Raw genomic sequence first — 23,935 nt, 5'->3', positions numbered from 1 at the left:
GATGTCCAGGTAAAGCAGACAATCTACGACAGATGAGACACTTAGTCAAAACCTTTCTGATGGCAGCACAAGCACCAGGAATCCAATACTTCTGATGTAGATGAGAAAGCATATGGTTGCGTCCACCATGGCCTGTTTATTGGTGTACATGACGAAGAATAAGATTCAAGATATGTTGATCTTCAGCAAGGATAATTGGATGTTTTGCTTCAACTGGCATTGCTGCTCTACTAAGCCGTCCTCCAACCCTAATGAGATCACCATCCAGGATGGGGTTAAGCTTGTAGAGGTGACTTGTTCTTCTCACACACTCTCCTTTTTTCAAGTTCGCCAGTTCTTCCGGAAACCTTGTTTTCTGACAAAAACAAATAATATCTGACTTTGCTACAACCATATATAGATCCGCAGGGTTGGTTAATGTATTGACATACCTCCATTGGGATATGTTAGACATTTTCAATATTTCAGACAATCTGTTTGCTACAAAGATCTTAAATTTCGACGTCTCATTTTTTATATATTTCAAGACAGAAGTGCTGTCTGTCCAAAAGACAGACTCTTGAAGGTCAATTTGTCTTCTTGTGAGTGGATGGTTTTTAAGTGTGAATTTAAACTTGAATGAATCAGATTGGACACACCACTGTACACCCAAGGCATGCTTTACTGGCAAAGCATCACTATTCAGATTCAGATCTTTCACCTCCTTGGCTCGCTCCTCCTGAGGAATGGTAGCGAGAACATTGCGTCGGTTACTAATCCATTTTGTGAGCTTAAAACCGCCTTTAGCACACAAGGCACTAAGCTCTTGACATAGAGATATTGCTTCCTCTTCAGAGTCGACAGACACCAAACAGTCATTGTTGTAGAAATGGTGCAGGACCGTATTAACTGCCATAGGACTGAAGCACTTTTGATTGTCTTCAGCACACTTCCTCAGGTCGAAACAGGCACAATTAGGTGAGGAAGTAGCACCGAGCAAATGAGCCAGCATTCTGTACTCCATTAGCTCCCGACTGCAATCTCCATCAGGCCACCACAGAAATCTCAACAAATCAGAGTCTTCAGCCGGCACCCTGACCTGATGATGCGTGGCCTCAATGTCTGCCATGAGCACCATGGGTTCTTTGCGGAATCTTGTGAGGACTCCTACTAACAAATTTGTGAGACCTGGTCCTTGAAGAAGCTGTAAGTTTAGAGATGTCCCTTGAAACGTTGCCCCACAATCAAAGACTACTCTTAGTTTTTTCTTTTTATGATGATACACTCCATGATGGGCTATATACCACACCCTTCCATCGCAACGTGTCAGCTGACCAGATGGAACTCTCTCTGCATAGCCATTAGCCAGCATATTGGACATAAATGTGATGTTATCAGAACGAAAAGATAGATCTTTACTCAAAAGTTTTTTGAGACTTAATGCACGTTGTTCTACAACTGTCTTGTTATTTGGCATTTTGAGGTATCTTTGTCTTACCGGCAACCAATACTGTAATGATCATTTATGAGTTTGGTAGACTCAGAGACTAACTCAAGGAAGCGTTTATCCTCCCTTGACAGACCAAGTTGGTCATCCTGCAGAGTTTCAGGAAAATCCACCTTCAGCTGCTTCTCCCAAAGCTCATCATGCCTCGCCACTGATATCCGATTGACTGTGATGTCAGGCTACAAACACTTTTGATCAATGATATAACAATCTCCACGGAGCGGGCCATTTACTGTCCAACCCAGGATGGTCTTAATCGCATAAGGGCCCCCATTCACTGAACGAACCACCTGCCATGGCTCCAGAGCTTGAGGGACATTTGTACCAATCAGAAGGTCAACAACGGCATCGATCTCTGGTATTTTTATATGTCTCAGGTGCGGCCATCTTTGGCGGTCATTTGATTGCGGAATGTTACCTCGATGAACAGGCATGCTCTGTTGAGTAAAAATCTCAGGCAAGCCACAAAAGTTGTTGGAATTCAGCCCGGCACCTTCAAAGTCTGACAACTTGTAACTGCCCACTCCTTTCTCTTGTCCCAAAGTTCTAAGGAGGATTCCCAGCTTTGTCCCTGTCAGATTTAGTCAGGTCATGAGTCGCTCCGTACAAAATGAGGCGGTAGTCCCCGGACCCAAAAACGCATACGTGACCAAGGTCTCTTGCCCCCTTTTGGATTTCACCTGAACAGGCAGAATAGACAGCGTACAGTCCTGCTTACCGGCCCCAGTCAAGCCACTGGACTGAACAGACACCATGGCACCATCTCTGACCATTTCCAAGTCACCATTAGCCTGAGTCAAAATCTTTTCTTTTGCTTTGGGGTAATATGCAACAATGTGGGATGCCTATAATTGCATACACTACATATCAGACGTTTTTTGCAGTCTTTACTCATGTGCCCAATGCACAGACATCCAAAGCACAGACGATTTTCCTTCAAAAAATAATTTTTTTCATTTTGTGTTCTTTTCTGCAAAATGCGGCAAACATCTAATGAATGCCCAGCACCACAAAACAAACAAACTTTCACCAGTAAGTCCTTCTGCCTTTTATACCCAGACTCCACACCGCAGGTGTTACGGTAGTGGCAAAACTACTGCCTCTAACCTTTGAACTAGTTTGAGACTTGACCATGTTTAATTTTTTTCTTCCTGATGCAGATGTATCCTGTATATTTCCGAAAAGAGGGTCACTTGCAATCTTAACTTGCCTCTCAACAAACTCTACAATGTCCAAAAATGTTACTCTACCACCAAACTTCTGCTGAATATCACAGGCCACACTTCTCCAATGTTCCCGCAACTTATAAGGCAGTTTCTTCACAATAATTTGCATATTTGTAGGCACATTCAGGTCGGCCACAGCATGACCAATTTTTTTCGGCATTATAAGCATTACCATTACGCATTAGGTCTTTCATTTCTTTTAATACACCTTTAACTCTTTCACCGCCAGTGTTTTTAAAAAAAGTTGCCAGCCAGCGCTTTTCATGATTTTCACCAAAGTTTAATGCCTTCCAGAAAATTTTCTTCTTTAAATATATAAACATACAATATACCAAATGAATGAACAGACCCTCTGCTTTCAAAAAAAAAAAAAAACGTTTCATCCTAGCTTCAGTGGTTCTTTTGTAATCAGCTTTTGAATAGGGGAAGGTTTCTGCAAAAACACCACATTTTGAGCAAAAAGCAGAGATAATTCAATTTTTGTGACAGACTTTTCATAGAGATCCCATTCAGAGCGATCTTTAAAACAGAAACGGACATGCAGCCGCTTGCCATGGGGCAATACTTTCGGGTTTAAAATGTTGCGGAAGGGCCACCTGGTGGATAATAGCGGTATTGCGGAAAGACGGAAAATCTCGTCATTGGCAGGGAAGCGTTTTCTCTTAATTGACGAGATATCTCGTCAATGGCGGTGAAAGAGTTAATCTCTCTTATTTTTGCTTGCCGTTCTTCTTGGAGTCGCTCCAATTTATATTCAAAAGCTTTGGGTGTAAGTATTGTTCGTCTTTTCTCATCTGACTTGTTACCATTCAACTCCATTCACAAATAATCAAATAAATCACAAAAATATTGTAACATTAAACACAACACCCATTTAACACTTATGTTTCCACTTAAATAAGGTACAATGCAATGTCTTTGATTCCCGCTAACTTATCCATCAAAGCTAAGCTAAACTCAACCCTAGTCTTCTGTGCATACTAGCTGTGGGTATTTATGTACCTCAATACCGATAGTCTCGAACCAGACAAACCTGTCTTAGAACCAAAACTACGGCGGCACCCCAAGCACAATGCTTCACCCGCTTGACAAACAAACCAAAACACTAACAAAAGTCCTTTGACAGACAATGCACAATGTTTAAGGACATATACGTTTTAATAGAGGCGACTGTGATGACTGAATAAACATCGTAACAGCCAATTTGTGAATGAACGGGCTTTACGCGAGTCAAATGCGCATTCACGTCTATCGTTTACCACGTTGTCCCGATAATACGTTCAATTCAATTCAATTCAATTCAATTTTATTTATATAGCGCTTTTCACAATTGTTAATTGTTGCAAAGCAGCTTTACATGAGTAGATGTAGAGGAGAACATTGAAAATCAATACATAGTATAAGAAGTAGAATATAGCGGCTAAGGATAAAAAACCGTGTAAGCGAGCATATTAATAATGTAACGTATACAGTAAAGTGCTAAGTTAAGCCAAAGTTGGCTGACTCTCCCTGGGACTAAAAAACCCCCTAGGAGAAAACCCAATGGGAAAAAATCCTAGAAGGACAAAAAACCCTAGGGAGAAATTAAAATTTATATTTATAATATATAGACACGGTAGGGATAGGAAGCGTGTAAGCGGATTAAACTGGTTCAGCCGGTGGCCGTTGGTCGCGCATCGGTTGGGCGTCACGTTGAAGGACAGCCAGTTGATTAGTGGTGCGATGACCTTCACAGCAACAGGAACTGGATCTGTTTGTCTCATTGTCCTCAGAGTCGAGGACGAGACAGGGAGACAAAAACAGAATTCTATTAGCGTAGGGGCCGTTCGCATGTAATGCAAGTGTCATACATTATAGTGGTTTAATTCAGCTCGGTTCCAGACAGGCTAACTATTGCGGCAAGAGTAAATTACCCGTATGAGGTATGTGAGTGCTTTGTTCTTGACAAAATAACTACTGCGGGAAAAGTACATTTACTGGACATTCTATGTGAATGCTTTGTTAAAGAAGAATGCCTTAAGTTTAGATTTAAATTGTTCGACTGTGTCTGATACTCGAACATTATTTGGTAAATCATTCCAGAGCTTAGGGGCTAAGTAGGAAAAGGATCTACCACCTTTAGACACTTTTGATATTCTAGGGATAATTAAGTAACCCGAATAAAACAAGGCTGCCAGTGAAAGACTAATAGACGTCTAACCATAGACAATGCATACACATTATATTGGGTCAAATCAATCCGCTCAACAACGAAACCTTTTTTGTTGACATAATATTGCGGCATAGATTTAATCAAAAACCAAACCATACCAAACCGCAGCAGGCTGAAAACATGAGGGTAGACATTGAAGACGCGTCACGCTAAGCCATTGCACACGATGGGATGTGTTTATTTCTCTCTTTCATGAGTTTAGAAAACACAAGAACTTACTTTTGATGTACTTCATAAAATGTGCAAAGATACTTCAGACAGACAGTGCAACCACGACGACGAAGATGATGACGATCAACAAAAAAGTTTCTCCTCATGCTCACCCTGCAGCCATGATCCAAAAACACAGGTGAGCACAAACACATACTAATAGAGACACCACACCTCCGGGTGCCACCCATAGTAAGCAATGACGCCCCGATGCAGGTGCACATACATAACAGAATAAAAAGAAAGGAATTATAATAATAGAAAGATCAAACCCAGTGTATGGCTCCTACATTATATACAAATATTACTTTCTTAAATAGTTTCTCTTTTGTATTGTTATTATTACTTTCAATTTCGGCATGGAGAACAAGAAAAAATAAAGCAAATGAAATTAAAAATATTGACTTACCTGGTTACTCATGTTGAATCTTGTTGAAAATGCTTACAAGATGCTGAGTATACCAAATATGTATTAAGCTTAAGGAGAAGTAAAAGCTCAGGATTTATTGCGTGATTTCCTGTTAGCTCATGAAATTTATAATTTCTTATAAATGTTCCTTTAAATAGAAAAAGTTGACTCAACTCTTAATCACATGTTTGATACCCCATGTTTTAGCCTGGTCATTCACACCTCAGGGTTGGGAAAAGTGGAATGGGCGTTTAAATCTGTGCAAGAATGGGAAGAGCCCAGCAAACATGTTTGGCTAAAACAAGGCTGCCAGTGAAAGACTAATAGACGTCTAACCATAGACAATGCATACACATTTAGAACATGTAAAACAAATGAAAGCTAACACCTGTTGACTTTGCTAACATGTTGGAATATCATACATCTTCAAGGTCCTTTGGCAAAAATGGCATGTTATCAAATTCAAGGTTATTTAGGGTAGATGTAGGTTACTCATAGCCGGACTATATTGGGTCTATAGTTAGCCGCCATTTGGATGACAATGAAACATGAAACATTTAATGACCAGATTAGCCAATGTCAAATTAAAATGATAAGATGGGTGTCTGTGACCCATTTAAAATAATATATTTTTAAAGGGTTTAGCTTCATGCAAAAGATGAACACACTTTTTTTTTAGATATTGAGCTCAAAAGTTGCGTTAATATTAGACAGTGTGACTTATATCTATATATACTGTAAACGGATAGTCTGTGGGCCGAGTCTCTCTGATCTTTGAAGCGCGCCAGGGGTAAGCTTTCATCATTCATGCCACCGACGCTGGGGATCACGACACCGGTAAAGCGGCTTGTACGTTAAATGGAAACTTTCTGATTTCAATCCAGCTATTAGGAAACACCGTAAGTGTAAATTTTTCCAAACTTTAAACCATGCAAAAATCTGTGGGACCTACGTTCCAAACCAGGGGGATTACTCGGCGGACACATTAATATCCGTAGCATGGTCTCAAAGAGCAATCAAATGGAACATTTACTAAATAATTCCAACCTGGATTTTCTTGGCGTCTCAGAAACATGGTTAAATAAATCCTCTCCAGAGGCAGTTGTTAATGTATCTGGATATAATGTTTTAAGAAAGGACAGAGACAAGGGGCGAGGGGGAGGCGTGTTAATTTATGTGAAAGACATGATGTAATCTGTAAAATGTAATCTGATTGAATTGTCGTCTGTAGTAGATATTGAATGCCTTGGACTAAACATTTGGTTATCCCCTGAAATGTCATTTATTTTAATTTGTTTGTATCGCACTCCTTCATCTACTATTGCCTTTTATGACAATTTACATAAATTGTTAAAACAATGTCAAGAAACAAAAGAGGTAATTTTAATGGGTGATTTTAATATAAACTGGGGAAAAACTTCAGATCTGAAAAAACTTCAAAACATAACAGACAAATTTAATCTCACCCAGTTGGTTCTTGGTCCGACCCGCATCACTCACTCCACCCAGACGCAAATTGATTTAATGTTCACAAACAGACCGGAAAGGATAACAAAATCATATAATTTATTAACAGATCTATCTGACCATAATATAACACTACTGGGAAGGAAACTCACCAAAAAACGATTTAAGAACAGAACCACTCTAAAACAATATCATCTGAGTACTATACCCTAAAAATGACATGGACAAATTCAAATCTGCTTTAAATGATGTCGCCTGGACTGATCTTTTGACTAGTGAAGATATAGAGAACAGCTGTAATCTGTTTTCAAGTACTATTATTAATATAATATCCTTATATAGCAGAAGAATGACACATAGACAAAGACAGAAAAACTCTCTACCTTGGCTTAATGAGGATATCTGGAAACAGATGAGGGACAGAGATTCCTCACTAAAGATTGCACTTAAGTCAGGACTTAGAAGTGAGAGAAATAGAGTAGTAAGGAACATAAGGAAAGCCAAAGCAGATTTTTATATAAAAGTAATTAATGGTGCAAAGGGAGATGGGAAATTAATCTGGAAGAATCTTAATAAATTAATTGGGAAAGACACTCAGCAGCACTGTGGACCGGCAATTGAACTGAAATTAAATGGAATTATAATCAGAAAAGATGACATTATAGCAAGCACTTTTAACAATTTTTTTATTCAGTCAGTTGAGGAATTGGCACATAATTGCATAGTGAGCATTCCTATTAATATTGACAAACCTGTTTTTAGAATTGAGGAAATTAGTGAACTTGAAGTAGAGAATACCATAAATTCATTAAGCTAAAGATGTCTTTGGTCTTGATTCTGTTTTTTTAATGTCTTTAATTAAACCTCTTACACATTTAATCAATTATCAATTAAACAAAGTATTTTCCCAAGTTTCCCAAGAAAACAGCTGTGGTAACCCCCATCTTCAAGGCCGGTGATAAAACACTGGTGGAGAATTACAGACCCATTAGTATACTACCTGTAATATAAACAGGTAGTAAAATAGAAATGGGTGGCAAAACAGCTAACTACTCATCTTAGTAAAGGCCATACACCACTGCACTCAATGCAGTTTGGTTTTAGAAGTAATCACTCCACAGAAACATCAAACTGCTTTCTTATAGAGAATATAAAAATGAACTTAGATAAAGGAGGTGTGGTGGGGCATTATTTTTAGATTTTAACCCCCAGGGGTCCAAAAACGCGGAGACACGTTTTGACGAGTTTTCTCCTTATCAAAGCAGAATCAACTTAAAATACTCCATCATTAAAAATCAAACACTTACGTCCTTGACATCATTTGAAACTCTGAAGGGCAGGGACGTGCACAGGGGGGTTGCTCAGGTTGCCCGGGCAACTGCCCATATGCCCTTCTCGACTCAAGTTGCCCTTCCGAGGTGGAAAAAAATAAATTGTACTTTTACTTCATTTACACTATGCAGCGTTCCTTCGTTACTGTATTTTAATTAATTACGACATTTGTATTTTATTTTTAAATTGCTATCTTGTGTTTCTGGCGCATTCGCGAATTAATGACTCGTTTGATCGATTCCTTACAAAGTGTTGAAAATAAATGAGTCTTTTGAGTCGATTCTTTACAAAGCGAATGGGCCAAACGTTTTAAATTGGTTTGCGAATCAGTTTGAATGAATTGTTCAGATCGCTGCAAAAACGGAATCGTCTGAAGCTGTTTTACTCGTAACCTTTGTAGAAACACGCAGAATATAACCAGTTTTGGGTGACGTGGAAATGAATTTTACCAATCTTTTAACTAAAAGCAAAACTTCACACATGTACCCGCCATTACATACACGCGACCTGTTCGTCCATCGTCAGAAACAGTTAAACGCGTGCAACCTCCAGAAGCATTGTAGCACAGATCGAAGAAAATCCATCGATGATTGACGTCTGATGATTGTCTGTACTGTATGATGTAAGTGATTCTCACAAAACACACGTGACATGACAACGTAAGAAAACATGAGTTTTGTCTAAAATCATTTTTATGTAAGTGTAAACTGTCAATGTCCTCAGACCATCTGAGGAGATTTGTAACTTTATACATATGCAAAACTGTTGTCAGTTTACATCAACATTGAGACTAGAGTTAATTTGAAATGCCTGTCTATTCTGTGTTTGTATTCTTTTTTCTGTACTGTTTGTGTACGTTGCAGTTTTACACATATGTAGAAGTGCCCTTCATAAGTATTCTTCTGTTTGTTGTGGAGTCAAGAAATGTCTAAACATTAAAAGATGAACATGAGACAAAAGTACAGAATCTGTCACATTTTTTTTTTAATGGTCACTTAGCTGTGTCCTGATTGTTTACACATGAAAAGCATAAAATTTATAGGATCAGTTTGATTCACTTATGTGCATTTGTGTACAACAGTCAGCATTTAATGCTGTTGTTCTTTGTTGTTAAAGCATGTATGTGTTGAAACATAAACAAAGGTTAATAAAATGTGACATTCTAAACTTTTGACATACTGATATTTATCTTACCAACTGATATTTATCTTACCAATTTCTGGTCTCCACAGCAAACAGAAAAATCTTGTCTTTACAGTTCTGATACTTATGGAGGGCACTGTATTGTGTGTGTGTGTGTGTGTGTGTGTGTGTGTGTACCTGGTAACTATCACGTCGGGGGGACCAATTGTCCCCACAAAGATAGGAATACCAGTGTTTTTGTGACCTTGTGGGGACATTTTGATGTCCCCATGAGGAAACAAGCTTATAAATCTAACAAGATGATGTTTTTGAAAATATAAGGTACAAAAAAGGTTTTTGTGATGGTTGGGGTTAGGGAATGGGGCAGGTAAGGGGAATAGAATATACAGTTTGTATGGTATAAAATGCATTACGTCTATGGAATGTCCCCACAAAACATGGAAACCAGAATGTGTGTGTGTGTGTGTGTGTGTGTGTGTGTGTGTGTGTGCGTGCGTGTGTGTGTGTGTGTGTGTGTGTGTGTGTGTGCGCGTGTATATCTAGATTTATTTTTTCATGAGTAACTAGTAATAGTATTTGGCTACTCTTTCCACCTCTGTTAAAATCTTCATGAATCTAGGCTGAGATTGCCACATTTAAGCCTAAATAATCAGACAGATAGCAGCTAGCTATCATAGCTTGCAGACAAGCAGCCTAGGCTACAATTTTTTAGGCATTAGGCAAACATGTTTGCTGATTTTAATAAAGACCCTGTTATTCTCAGTCCTTCATATAGGCCATGAGTTTAAAAAAAAAAATTTAGGGGGGGGGGTGCCCTTTATATAGGTCAGAGCAACTGCCCCTAAAAAATCCTGTGCACGTCCCTGCTGAAGGGTCCTCTTTAATATGTGTATGTCACAGGTCGGGGCGGACCACAGATGTAAACAAGCCACGCCCCTTCCTAGTTTCCACCTCGAGGAGGTCCCAAAGTAAACCCAATGACCAGACAAACACAAGCGTAAGTAAAATTTAAAAGACACTTTATTTAATTTATTTAAAATAAATAGGGAAAAGGGGCAAGGGTGAATTAAAAATAAGGGTCTCTCCTTCTGCTCTCCAGGCGAGCCGGGAAGAAGGGGGGAAAGGGGGACAGCAGGGCGAGGCTCCTATGCCTTGTCTTCTTGATCCCGTGGCGCCCTCCTTTTCCTCCTGGAGGCAGATTAAAACAGGGTAAGTGGTGGTGCAGTGTTGTGCAGCCCTGGGGGTCTCTTCGGCGACCGGCGGGTATATCCACTGGACGCTATACTAGGGTGGTGTCCGATAAGTACTTCACAGGTAGGATATTCAGGTACTCTCCTTCTGCAGGCTTATAGCTGTAACACAGAGGATTACGTAACAGACACTGGGACTTTCACTCTCACCGTGACGACGCACAGGTAAGTACCTCACAGGTATGGTATTCAGGCTCTCCCCTTCTACAGGCTTGTAGCTCATGGGTATGGTATTCAGGTTCTCTCTCTCTCTCTGCAGGCTTTTAGCTGTGGCACAAAGGGATTACAGTTACAGATCCAGGAACTCACACTGGTTAGTCGGGCAGCTCCTTACATAAAGCAGAGGTGAGTTAGCTTTAGCTACTGCATTTCTCCAACCTTCCTTCAAAGTTTTCGTAACTCTCGGTCTTTCAACAGACACTAGCAACATTGGATACAGCTCATGAATAGTGAACTTACAGTGGCTGCACTTCGAATGCTGCTCGTGAATTGTAGACTTACGGTGACTTCACTTCAAACGGTTAGTAATTATGCTCCAAACCTTAAGAAGGTAAGTCGTCGTGATTTCGCCTTCCCAAAGGCCTCTGGTACTGCACAGGAGGAAATCTAACACAGTCACGCCGAGCCGAACGCTGCCCTCTCCTCTCTTCCACTTCAGCTACAGAGAACTGGACAGGGGCGCACCTTTGAAGAGGCTCCGTGACAAGTGAGATCTGATCTTTGCCACAGTTCCTATAACAGTACGAACTTTTTCATACACACGAATACTTATTAATGTGGATTTTACTCACAGCAGTCTAACGCCTGTTTCACACCGCATGCGTGAGCAGCGCATGCTGTGCAGTTTAAATAACAGTATAAAAATCTCAAGTTCACATTACATTATTTTACATGCATTTATGAGCTTTTTGAAGGTCAGTGTAATTTATATAACTGTGATTTGTTTAATCCACATTGTTTTCTTGCTGTTCTGGTCCGTGTAATGACAGATATAGACACAAAACACAATTATAGAAAGCCCATGGCACATTATAAAATCAGTTTCTCTGAAGTTTAACGATAAAATAAAGAATTCACTCAGTGATTGACAGCATGAAGGAGTCGATCGTGTTTCCCTTCAACAGTTTAAGCATAAGATTTAAATTTATAGATGAATCTATTTCTCTGAAGATTATTAAGATAGATGAGGACTCATTTGCTGGGCAGAAAGTGAATGAATGCAGTCTTCTGGCAACAGTTTGTTAATATTTCATTGCTTTCTTTAAAATTGCTCAAAGTCATGACTGTTTCAAACACACTTGGCTTCACATTCGTGATTTTATTGTAAAATTACACTTTTTCGCGTCAATCCACGACCATTTAAACCATAAACAATGCACTGTCACTTTAATTGAGCGTGAGCAGCGCACCAAAAATAGAGCCGACGCCGAAACGATAGCAGCACTGCTGCTTCAGCAACGCTCCTGCCACGCAGGCACGCACTGCTCACGCGTGCGGCGTACATGCTTTAACTTGTTAACATGGGCGCTAAAAAAAACACGCGCTGCTTTCGCGCGGCTCATGCACGCGGTGTGAAACCGGCGTAAGGAGTCGATGTCCTTCACCACCGTTTCACTGAGCCAGGCCGAATCCAAGGGATGACCAAAACAGACGTCACAACTGAAGCTTCAATACAGGGTCACACACACAGCATATACAATAGGTTGTTTAACCGGCTTCCACAGCCTCTCGTTCTCCCACGGCGGATTCAGCGAAAGGAGGGGGGCTACAGACAATTCAAACACAGCACACCACTACACTAATTCAAAGTGTATTCTCACAGCAAAAGCACAAACTCACCCACAGCATTCTGTGTGCACATTAAGGTCGCAACCCCGTCTTCCTCGAGTTTCACCTGGGACCGGTTGGCGTTGGAAGTGAAAACCAGCAAGATAAACGTCGCTGTGGCGCCCCGTGTTCCTCCCAGGATCGTCACTCCCCGGCTCTCCCACCACGCTGCTCCGTGGCAGGGCCGTCAACCTGAATACTGAGAGCTCACAACACACGTTGGACAAGACAGCTCCACAATAAACACTGTGTCAAACGCTGAGTACTCACAATGGTTTAACAATGACCTCCTTTATCTCCTTCTCCTACAGACCGATGGCATCCTCTTCACCCGTATTCAAATACACCACTCTTATCTTCATCAGCAACTCTTGCGGTAAGTCATTCCTCCTCAATGCTCCAAACACATCAGTAATGCACATAGATCCATTCATATCCAAACTCTTCAGGGTTATCACTTACTTAGTCGCTGGCTCTATTTTTCTCTTCTGCTTTGTTCCCAGTAAACAAACTCCTTACTGTTTCCAGCGTGACTGTGCCCAAGTCCTTCCTCTCTATCACCGAAACGGTTTGTTGACACCACACGGCCACCACAGCTCCAACAATCAACCCCAACAACCAACATCTCATTGTATTAAAGGCTGTCTTTTTTATCTCTCTCTTCTCCACAGCGTCCAATCCCCAGCCGCCACGTTTATCATCCACACCTGTGTTTACTCGGCTTGATTACGCCTCACGGCGTTTACCGGAAGTTCCGGTGTTCCGACTCTTCCGTCCGGCCGGAAACGCTTCCGGGCGGAACCAATCTTCCCCATCTTTGGTTCCGCCCCCTTGGAAATCGTCACCGTGTGACATGTACATTCACAATAACAAGAGATCTTTGTGTTTTTGTCAAATAAAGCATTTAGACATTTCTGTCTCCGCCAGCTGTCTCTCAAATCACATTACAAAAATCAGTTGAAACTCTGCGAATACTCATCACACAAACATGATACACATGTCCAAAGAAAGCCTGAAATGTCTACTTTTAAACAAGCTAATTATAATCAAAAACAAATATTTCCTGTTTATATAATCTGCATTGAAGTAAAGAGAGTACCGTTTTTCCTGGCTGAGCTCATTATCTCTAATGCGGTCACGCCTACAGGCTGTTGACATGGTAATGAAGAGTTGAGCAGTTCCAACAATAATAAATAAAGCGTAAAGTTTGATCATATTTAAAGACTTTACCGCATGGTTGGATTATAAACTTTATACACACACGTGAGGAATATCTTCATTTATGTCTGGACATTGAGGAAGAGAAGCGTTTATCTTTAACGTTACCTAAGAAGAAGAACAATGGAAGACGCAATGGAGGAGGATATATTCCTGAAGAAACTGTAAGTCATTTGTCTTCATTTATATTTGCTATCATGTAATATGTTATGGCTTGTGCAGTTCAGCCTACATAAGCGACCTCAGCAGACTGCACGCTTCGGATTGAAAAACTTTCGCATTGTTTACAAACGAGTACGCATGATCACGTAATGGCGGATTTCATTGTTACATGCTGTACAGTGTTAGACACCGTTATTCACTTTCGTATCCTTCATGGCAACTTTGAGTAATGCTGCACTGCTGTATCTTTTAAGTGTGTGCTGTAATATGATTCCATGTTTACATGCTTATTTACAAATGAGTTCGCGTGATCACATAATGGCGGATTTCATTGTTACATGCTGTACAGTGTTAGACACAGTTATTCACTTTCGTATCCTTCATGACAACTTTGAGTAATGCTGCACTGGGGGATCTGCTGTAATATGATATTGTTTACATGCAACGCATTACATTGCGCTTTACACGCAACGCCGTTTTATTATGAGCTCCGCGTTGTTTACACGGATACGCGAGCTCGCGCACATGGACGCCATATGCGATGTGTTTTTAAAGTTCATACTCGCTTACAGAAACGCGTTTAAAACAGAAGCTAGACGATAAGGGGAAGGGCATCTGAAAACAGTCATCTGAAAACAGCTTTTTATATAACAAATCACTGCAGATGTTTATCTGAGATGTTCTGAATTTAGTTTGTGTGCATGATAGGGTTGCCACCTTTGATTTGTGAAAAACCGGGACACTCAGATGAAATTTATTTTTGTTTTGTTTTTTGGAGGGGGGATCAACTAATATTTGCAAATATACTATGTTAACAGTTAGACTAGTCCTAGACTAAAACATTTTTAAGAGCTGTCCAAACTGAAAACAACTTGAACTGACATCTTAAAATCGTCTCGGTTACGTATGTAACCCTCGTTCCCTGAAGGAAGGGAACGGAGACGTCACGTCGTGACCGACGAATTGGGAACTCGCTTAGAGAGACCAATCTGCTTCGTACTCTACTAAAACGCCAATGAACTTGGCATTGAGATATTTGGATAATGCTGGCGCCGCCCCGCCAGGTGCGTATATAAGCCACAGGTGCAAATATGGAAATTAGCTTAATTTCGCTGAGAAAGCCGGAAAGTGTGACCGGCCGATAAACAGCAGGGAGCAGCCCTGTGGCGACGGGACGTGACGTCTCCGTTCCCTTCCTTCAGGGAACGAGGGTTACATACGTAACCGAGACGATTTTAAGATATGTCAGTTCAAGTTGTTTTCAGTTTGGACAGCTCTTAAAAATGTTTTAGTCTAGGACTAGTCTAACTGTTAACATAGTATATTTGCAAATATTAGTTGATCCCCCCTCCAAAAAACAAAACAAAAATAAATTTCATCTGAGTGTCCCGGTTTTTCACAAATCAACTTTCCCTTTCAGTCGGTCACTACGACGTCACGTCGTGACCGACGAATTGGGAATCCCTACCAAAATGCCACTGAGAGCTGACCTCTTCCAGTGTCTGCGTAAAGCCCTCCGGTTCCACTTAAGGATAAGGAGAATTAGGTTTTAAGGCAGAAGGCCGGGCACTAGATGTTCCTTTAACCCCACAGTAGTGCCAGCGACTGGGAAGCACCCTATCTGAGCAGTATAGGGACGCTGCGGAAGCCACTGCCCCGTTAAGGGCTATTGGTGGGCAAAAGTCAACCGTAGTTGAGGTATAAATGACAGCCGTGGCTGTGTAAGCAAAGCAGTGCTCTGCTGAGGGAAACGTGGGCTAGTAGGATTAACCCCACGGAAAAATACTCACAAAGGAACCTGGTGGGACGCAATGTGGATGCCCGAGCCAAACACAGGTTCGCGAGGATGCAGCTAGTGAGAGGCTGGCAGCGGATGCTCCGCAACATCAGGCTGCCAAGGCAGCGGAGGAAGGCAAAACAAATTATTACACGTTTTTGCCTTGATGGCCTTCCATACTGAGCTCAGTTTGGAGCAGCAGTCGGAGGCTGCAAGCCGACCTGCGAGCCTGTTCTCTGTGCTTCCCCTAACGAGGAAAGAACACGAGAGGAGACAGGCTCGACACGAACACTGTAAAATCTAATGAACGTATTAGGTGTCGCCCAACCAGCAGCTCTGCAGATGTCTGTTAGCGAGGAACCACGAGCGAATGCCCAAAATGAGGCAACACTTCTAGTAGAGTGAGCTCTCAAATTAAATGGACAAGGAATGCCCTGCAGATTATAAGCAAGGGCGATAGTATCAACTATCCAATGAGACATCCTCTGCTTAGTGACAGCTTTCCCTCTCTGTTGGCCACCATAACAAACAAGAGCTGGTCTGAGGTCCTGAGGCTTTGTGTGCGATCCACGTAGATGCGTAACGCTCGTACGGGGCATAATAAAGCCATGGTTGGGTCTGCCCTCCTCCGGGGAGCAGCGCTTGCAAGCTCACCACCTTATCTCTGAAGGGAGTGGTGGGAACTTTGGGCACGTAGCCTGGTCTGGGTCTCAGTGAGACAGCAGGACCAAACTGAAGGCACGAATCGTCAACAGAGAATGCATGTAAATTCCTTACTCTCTTCACGGAGACCAATGCTAGCAGGGTCAGAGTTTTCATTGACAAAAACTTCAGACTCGCAGACTGCAAAGGCTCGAACGCGGAACCTGTAGTAGGGCTTCAGCACCATGGACAGGTCTCAGGAGGAATAGAGGGAGGGCGCGAGGGGTTTAGCCTGCGAGCGCCTCTTAAAATCTAATAACCAAATCATGCTGCCAACTGATCTGCCGTTAATAAGCGAGTGATGAGCAGAAATAGTGGCGATATCAACTTTAATGGTGGAGGGTGACAGCCTACCATCTAACCTATGTTGAAGATATATAAAAGCACAATGTTAAGCATTCTCTGGGGTCCTCGCGTTGCAAAGAGCACCAGGTGACGAAAAAGGGTTTCATTTAAGCGCGTAAGCCCGTCTTGTGGACGGTGCTCGTACCGCGTCGATGGTGTTAGATACCGCTTGCGATAAATCACCTAAACCTTGCGCGCGCTCAACGACCATACATGGAAATCGCACAGGTCGGGGCGCGGGTGCCAAAATGTGCCCCTTCCTTGAGAAAGAAAGTCCTTCCTCAGGGGAATTCGCCAGGGAGGGGCTGTCGCGAGGAGCATTAACTCTGAACCAATTCCTGGTCGTCCAGTACGGGGCGACTAATAAAAGGCTCTCCTCGTCCTGCCTCAAGCTCACTGGAGTGAATGCGTATTTGCGCATCCCCCGCGGTCAGCTGTGTGTCAGCGCATCCACGCCGAGGCTGCCCTCGGTTAGTGAATAAAACAGGCGACAGTGGGTATCGTCCGGCGACGCAAACAGATATAATCTGCGCACGACCGAACTTCTTCCAAATTAGCTGGACCGTCTGGGGGTGGAGTCGCCATTCACCGGGGCGCGCAGCTCGGGAAAGCGCGTCTGCCGCTGTATTGAGCGAACCCGGGATGTAAATGGCACAAAGGGACCTCAGATGCTTCTGACTCCAAAGGAGGAGATGACGAGCGAGATGCGACAGGTGACTAGAGCGCAAAAACCGCCTTAACGGTAAATAACGCAACAGTCGCAATGTTGTCGGTGTCGGCTAATACATCCTTCCCTCGCATCTCCATAGCGGAGCGTACAAGTCCCAGATATACAGCGCACCGCTCGCGGCAGTTGGGGTGCTATGCACACCCCTGAGACTGCAAGCCCGTCATACGTGGCTGCTCATCCCGTGCTGGGGGCATTGTATGTGCTACATAATGCCAGGAGACCCGACTCAGGGGCATATCTTGCTATCAGAAATGCTGGGTCTGCCACGGGGTAAAATTGAAACGACACGCAGGTGTAATGGTTACACAGTGTATGCCGTTGCGCCACGCTCTCCTCGAGACTCGATCGTAAAACCAATGCTGAAGCGGTCTCATATGAAGCAGCTCGAGCAGTGTCACAGCCGCAGCATGCTGTCATATGTCCAGGAGCTTCTGAAATTGTTTCAGAGGGACCGCGTCCTTCCCTCGAATTAAACCGAGGCAAGTCAGAACTGACTGGTTGCGCGCTCTTGTAAAACACGGCAATAAATCGATCGAGTCTATTTCCATACTGAGAAAAGGATCCTCTGCACGGGGCAAAGTTGCTCTTTTCCCAGCTGACCTGATGACTTAAACGAGCGAGATGCTGAAGCATTAAATCTCTGTGTTCGCGCACGTCTGCCGAGAACGAGCCATTATAGTTGACGTAAATATAAGCAGAATGCGAACAACGCTCTCTCTCTCTCTGAGATTTTAATGCCATGACTAGCACTTTCATGGAGACACGGGGAGAGTGAGACAGCTCGAATGGTGTACTTAGTATTAGTATGTCCACTCCATGAACGCAGAGCGAAAAACGGTCTAAGGGGAGGGGAGATGGACACATGAAGTACACGTCTACAGGTCTATGCTGCAAACCGATCTGAATATTGAAATACGAGCCTCGGCGTATCATCCTAAAGGATCACATTTGTAGAGCCGGTGCGTAAATAAATCGGTCGTAACCCACCGCGTATTTTGGGTACTATGAGATAAAGGCTGGAAAAACCCTATCATCATTCTCGGTAAGAGGGACCGGCTCGAAACGTCCTTCGCCAGCAGGACATCGACTTTTGCATGCAGTACATGTGCATCGGACGCTTTCACTATAGTGAAACGAATGCCCGAGAATTTGGGGGAGTGCCGGTAATTGTATTACGTAACCGAGGCGGATAGTGCGTAAAACCCAACGAGACGGGCTGGGAACTGAAGCGAAGCATCCCGGGACCGTACGAGGAGAATTAACGACACTACCGAAGTACCCACGGTGGGGCAGCAAAGCGAGACAGGTGATACTGCCGGTGCGACTGCTGTAACAGCATAAACATCTACAGTATGTGTGTGTGAGACACTGACCTGAGCCTGCTGAGGGTGACGGTCGTCTGGTCTCCTCTGCGGAGAGCGCAGACTCCGATGAGGGTGCTGGTGGTCCGGTCTCCTCAGTGGAGAGCTCGGACTCCTCAGGACACCCGCTGGCGATAGAGGAGAGGTAGGGTGAGCAGGTGTACGCTCACGGCTCTCTCGATCCTCCGGAGACCTGGAGAGGAAAGAGGAATGCACTCTTATGTGTGGTTAAGTGGGTACCGGCTGGACAGCCGGTGGAACATATGCAAACCAAGGATTTTCCACCCGACCCTCTACCGGGGGAAGGAGCGAATCACTGTCTCCTGAAGAATGATCCTCTGCCACTCCGGGTCGCCCGTCTCTGGCCACTTAAACTCCCGATTTTCACGGGAATCGGCTAAGCGGGCGGGGCGAGCTGCTGACGACCGGTTCCCCTGCGCTGCCGAGATGGGGTCCGAGGAGGGGAACGGAGGTGGCCGCCGCAGGACGCCGACGGCGAGAGGCAGACTGAGGAGCCGGCGTTGGTGGACCAGGGCAGCTCTCATCCGCCGGGGCACGACCTAGGAGATCGCCTCAGTCTGCGCAGCGGAGCTGTACGACTCCCCGGGCTCGCCGAAGAGGCTGGTCTGTGAGACAGGAGCATTCATGAAGTTGTTCCGTCATATAAGCCAGACATAGCCAAAGGTGGCGATCTTGAACACTGTGGTGGACATCGCACGACTGAAGGTCGCGACTTCCCTCGTATATCTCTAAAGCCTTCGTTTCGTGAACCTGCAGTACGTTAATGCGTGCAGGGCTGAAGCCGCGTCTCTGCATGTCTGATGGGCAGCGCCCGTAACCGGACGACTGTCTATACAAACACGGGAGGGAAGGGTTGGGTGGTCCCTCCAGGAACGCAGCTGCATCGCAACCCCCCGCTCAACTGAAGGGATCCCCCCTTAGCGGCTCCGTTAGTGAGGGAGATGAGGGGTGAAGCTGAACGGCCGAGACGGCCGCAAATCACGTCAGCTCTTCGTGCCGTCGGGAAAGGCAGGCACAGGAGGTGAGGACCGTAAAGGCCCGGGCAGCTCCGAAGTACCAATCATGTGGGCGGGACGGTTCGGGCGGAGAGGAATTAACCCCTCCAACTGTACCGTTTCCGCCGCTCGAGCGGGCACGGCCGCCATCTCCGGGACGACTCCGCCTCGGAGGGAAAAAATGGGCACCCCTCTGATGCTGTAGAAGTGACGGGACCAGAAGGAGGTCCAATGGATTCGGCAGAAATCGCAGAACACGACTCTGCAGTCTCCACCGGAGCCTCAACCGGCTGAGGACGAGAAGGCCGGTAGGTGAAGGACGCATCCTCCGTCCTACTCAGCGTAGTGATGCGAAGAGCGTCCTGCGAGCGCTTGACAGCCGCACCATGGCGGCGTTCAGCACTGCAAAGGCGCGGACGCCGTTCCCGTAGAAACGACAGTCGTCTCCGCAATCCAAGAGGGTTATGCTCTCACAGAGAGAGCAAAAGCTCTCCACGAACGCAGCCTCGGAGTGCTCGATGCCATAGCACGAAGACACCGCTCGTGACCGTCACTGGAATCCCTGTACTTCTCGCATCCAAGATCGCACGGAGGAAAAGCTATCCTGAAAAGGACGCTGATCTCCGAATATACGAGAGAGTGGCTGTCTTTAAAAAGACACAGAGCTCTCACGTATCACTCTTTAGGGAAATCACTCTTAGGTGCTCAGCTGATGATGCGCACAGGGAGAGGCAACGCACACACTAAACTCAAAACAAAAAAGATGCAGAGCAGTGGAATACTGCGAGCGTCCGCTGTGTCAGTACTGCTTGTCAATCAACTTCAGCAACCGTTCCCAGAAGAGCAGAGAGTAGCTTCTCAGTAGCAGATAATGCCGGCTTTCGAAGCGAAAAAGCTAATTTCCATATTTGCACCTGTGGCTTATATACGCACCTGGCGGGGCGGCGCCAGCATTATGCAAATATCTCAATGCCAAGTTCATTGGCGTTTTAGTAGAGTACGAAGCAGATTGGTCTCTCTAAGCGAGTTCCCAATTCGTCGGTCGCGACGTGACGTCGTAGTGACCGACTGAAAGGGAAACACCAGTTCCCTTTGTTTTGCCTCAAAATGCACACAGGTAATGTTTTAGTAAGGCATGTTTGTTAAAACTAATTATATTTCCTAATTAAACTAAAGCCTAGTCCTGGATTAAGCTAATCCCTGTCCGGGAAACCGCCCCTTTAAAGGCACACAAGGCAAGTCTGAGTATTATTTCTCTACTAGCTCCCCCTAGTGTCTGGGAGTAAATGCGTTCTATATCTAAGACTATACGAGACTGAAGGACACCGGGTCGGATACAGCGAACTTGCAAGTGGGGTATTCTTCCTACAGACGGTAGGGGCGGGCGAGAGAGTCTTCATTCGTCATGTAATGAGTCATTTAACCATATACCGACTTACGAAGATGATTTATTAACATAAAAATGCTGCCTTGTGTCCCTTTAAGTTTAATCTAACTTGAAGTTCAGCTTTGACCAACCCCATTGATCGTTTTAAAAGCTGACTAGCAACTTAACTTAAACTATTTCATCCATGATGTGTGTGTGGAATCGCCTGGCCAATCCACTGTGTTACCTGTTCTATTTTACCCGGTTACAGACACAGGATTGGATAAACACAGAAACAGTGGAAGGAAACGCTTTAATTTGAAACCAGGAAATTCTGCTTTAAAAGATCATTTTCACAAAAAACCGGGACAATTCGTGTCCTGGGAAAGAATATAAATTTTCCGGGACAGTGACTCAAAAAAGAGAACAATCCTGGGAAAACCAGGACGGGTGGCAATGCTAGTGCATGATAGTTTATCTGAATGTAGTGCTATCATTTACCCATCAGTTATGTATGTAAGGGTATTTCTGTGGACAATTTATGCTAACAGCTGTTCATAACTCTCTTACAGGTCTGCATCCCTCTCTCATCAGTACAAAACTATGAAGTGGAAAAACATATTCACACTTTTTGGACATAAACTTATATGGTAACATGAGCCACATGAAGTTTACAGCTCTGTTGTTTATCAGTTTCTTATACAAGTTAAATTTTTGATTAGGGTGTGTTTCCAAATAAACTGAAAATGTCCTACTGACCTTCATTTCTATTTTGATTATATTGTTAACTTCTTAATAAACCTCAAACAAACATGTATACATTTATTTGTCCTCACATTCTTTAATGTAGTTTCCTCTCACATTCCTGCCTCATTATGCAGCTCATTATGCAAGGCTTTGTTTGCTAGCTGTCAATCAATCCTTCTCGCATACGGCCCCTCTAAACAAAAAGTGTCTTACAATTTCTAAATCAATATATTGGTTTATGTGAATGAGTAGGCAGGATGATTTTCACATCATTTTAAAGAAAAAACTCTAGACTACTAGATTCTGTTTAGGAAAGTCTTGTTAAAACATGTTTAGTATGGGTTTTGTGGACTTATATCAGTGACTTAAAATGTTTGCTTTTTTAAAAACCACGCATAAACCTTTTTCTCTCAAAAATACAAACATGTACATACATGTAGCTCATATAATATTTTAGCCCAGTTTCTGCTGAACACAGTGGTATGAGACACTTGCCATTATTATGTTTTAAAGCAACTGAAAAAAGACCAAATGTAAGAGCATGTCAGAACCTCTGACAGTGTCCCAAAATGGTCGGACCCCAGAGGGTTAAAAAAGCATTTGACCGTTGACCACTATGTTCTTTTATCAAAACTATCTTATTTTAACTTTTCTGGGAATGCAATCAAATGGATGAAATCATACTTAACTGACAGAAAACAATCTAAACTGTAAAATAGGTGTTCCTCAGGGATCTATTCTGGGCCCCCTTTTGTTTAGTCTTTATATAAATGACTGTACCCACTGGGAATCATCCTAGATTCACAACTCACATTTAAAAAGCATGTAAAAAAGATTGCCAAAGTTGTTAAATTTAATCTGGCAAATTTTAAGCACATAAATACGGAAGAGGATTAGGGCCACTGGTGAAAAAATTATTTGATTTCTGACCTTTTTCTCAGAATTCTGACATTAATCTCAGAATTCTGACTTTAATCTCAGAATTCTGACTTTAAATAAGAATAAAGTCAGAATTCTGAGAATAAAGTCAGAATTCTGAGAATAAAGTCAGAATTCAAATTTTGAGTTTAAAGTCAGAATTCTGAGATTAAAGTCAGAATTCTTAGTTTAAAGTCAGAATTCTGAGTTTAAAGTCAGAATTCTGAGATTAAAGTCAGAATTCTGAGTTTAAAGTCAGAATTCTGAGATTAAAGTCAGAATTCTGAGTTTAAAGTCAGAATTCTGAGATTAAAGTCAGAATTCTGAGATTAAAGTCAGAATTCTGAGATTAAAGTCAGAATTCTGAGAAAAAAGTCAGAATTCAAATAATTTTTTCACCAGTGGCCCTAATCCTTTTCTGTACTTATGTGCTTAAAATTTGCCAGATTAAATTTAACAATTCAGAATTCTGAGATTAAAGTCAGAATTCTGAGTTTAAAGTCAGAATTCTGAGTTTAAAGTCAGAATTCTGAGATTAAAGTCAGAATTCTGAGTTTAAAGTCAGAATTCTGAGATTAAAGTCAGAATTCTGAGATTAAAGTCAGAATTCTGAGATTAAAGTCAGAATTCTGACTTTAAACTCAAAAATTCTGAGTTTAAAGTCAGAATTCTGAGATTAAAGTCAGAATTCTGCGATTAAAGTCAGAATTCTGAGAATAAAGTCAGAATTCTGAGAATAAAGTCAGAATTCTGAGAATAAAGTCAGAATTCAAAAAAAAATTCACCAGTGGCCCTAATCCTCTTCCGTACATAAAGCCATGTTTACCAATGAAGGCCGCAAAGCTTTTCTGGCATGCAATGATTATTTCACATTTTTCTTCCTGTTTAACTAGCTGGTCGCAAGCAAATAAAACAACATTGCAACCATTGGAGTCACTTTATTACGATGGCGTTTTAGTGCCATCTAGAAAAAAAATATATATATACAATTTTGAGAATAAAGTCAAAATTATGAGAATAAAGTCGAAATA

General features: G+C 42.9%; 1 protein-coding gene across 1 annotated transcript in view; it reads right to left on the bottom strand.

Annotated features, from left to right (window-relative positions):
- The window catches only part of LOC135780905 (mycocerosic acid synthase-like polyketide synthase), a 30,775-nt gene extending 25,495 nt beyond the window's left edge, over positions 1-5,280 (bottom strand). Inside the window, exon 1 of the mRNA XM_065291217.2 lies at positions 5,144-5,280. The gene's annotated coding sequence lies outside the window, so the exon portion shown is untranslated. The remainder of the gene's footprint in view (positions 1-5,143) is intronic.
- Positions 5,281-23,935: the final 18,655 nt, after the last annotated feature.

Source organism: Paramisgurnus dabryanus, chromosome 23, assembly GCF_030506205.2.
Source record: "Paramisgurnus dabryanus chromosome 23, PD_genome_1.1, whole genome shotgun sequence".
Classification (NCBI taxonomy): Eukaryota; Metazoa; Chordata; class Actinopteri; order Cypriniformes; family Cobitidae; genus Paramisgurnus; species Paramisgurnus dabryanus.
The sequence above is the reverse complement of the archived record's forward strand: the minus strand, read 5'-3'. Positions and strand labels throughout refer to the sequence as shown.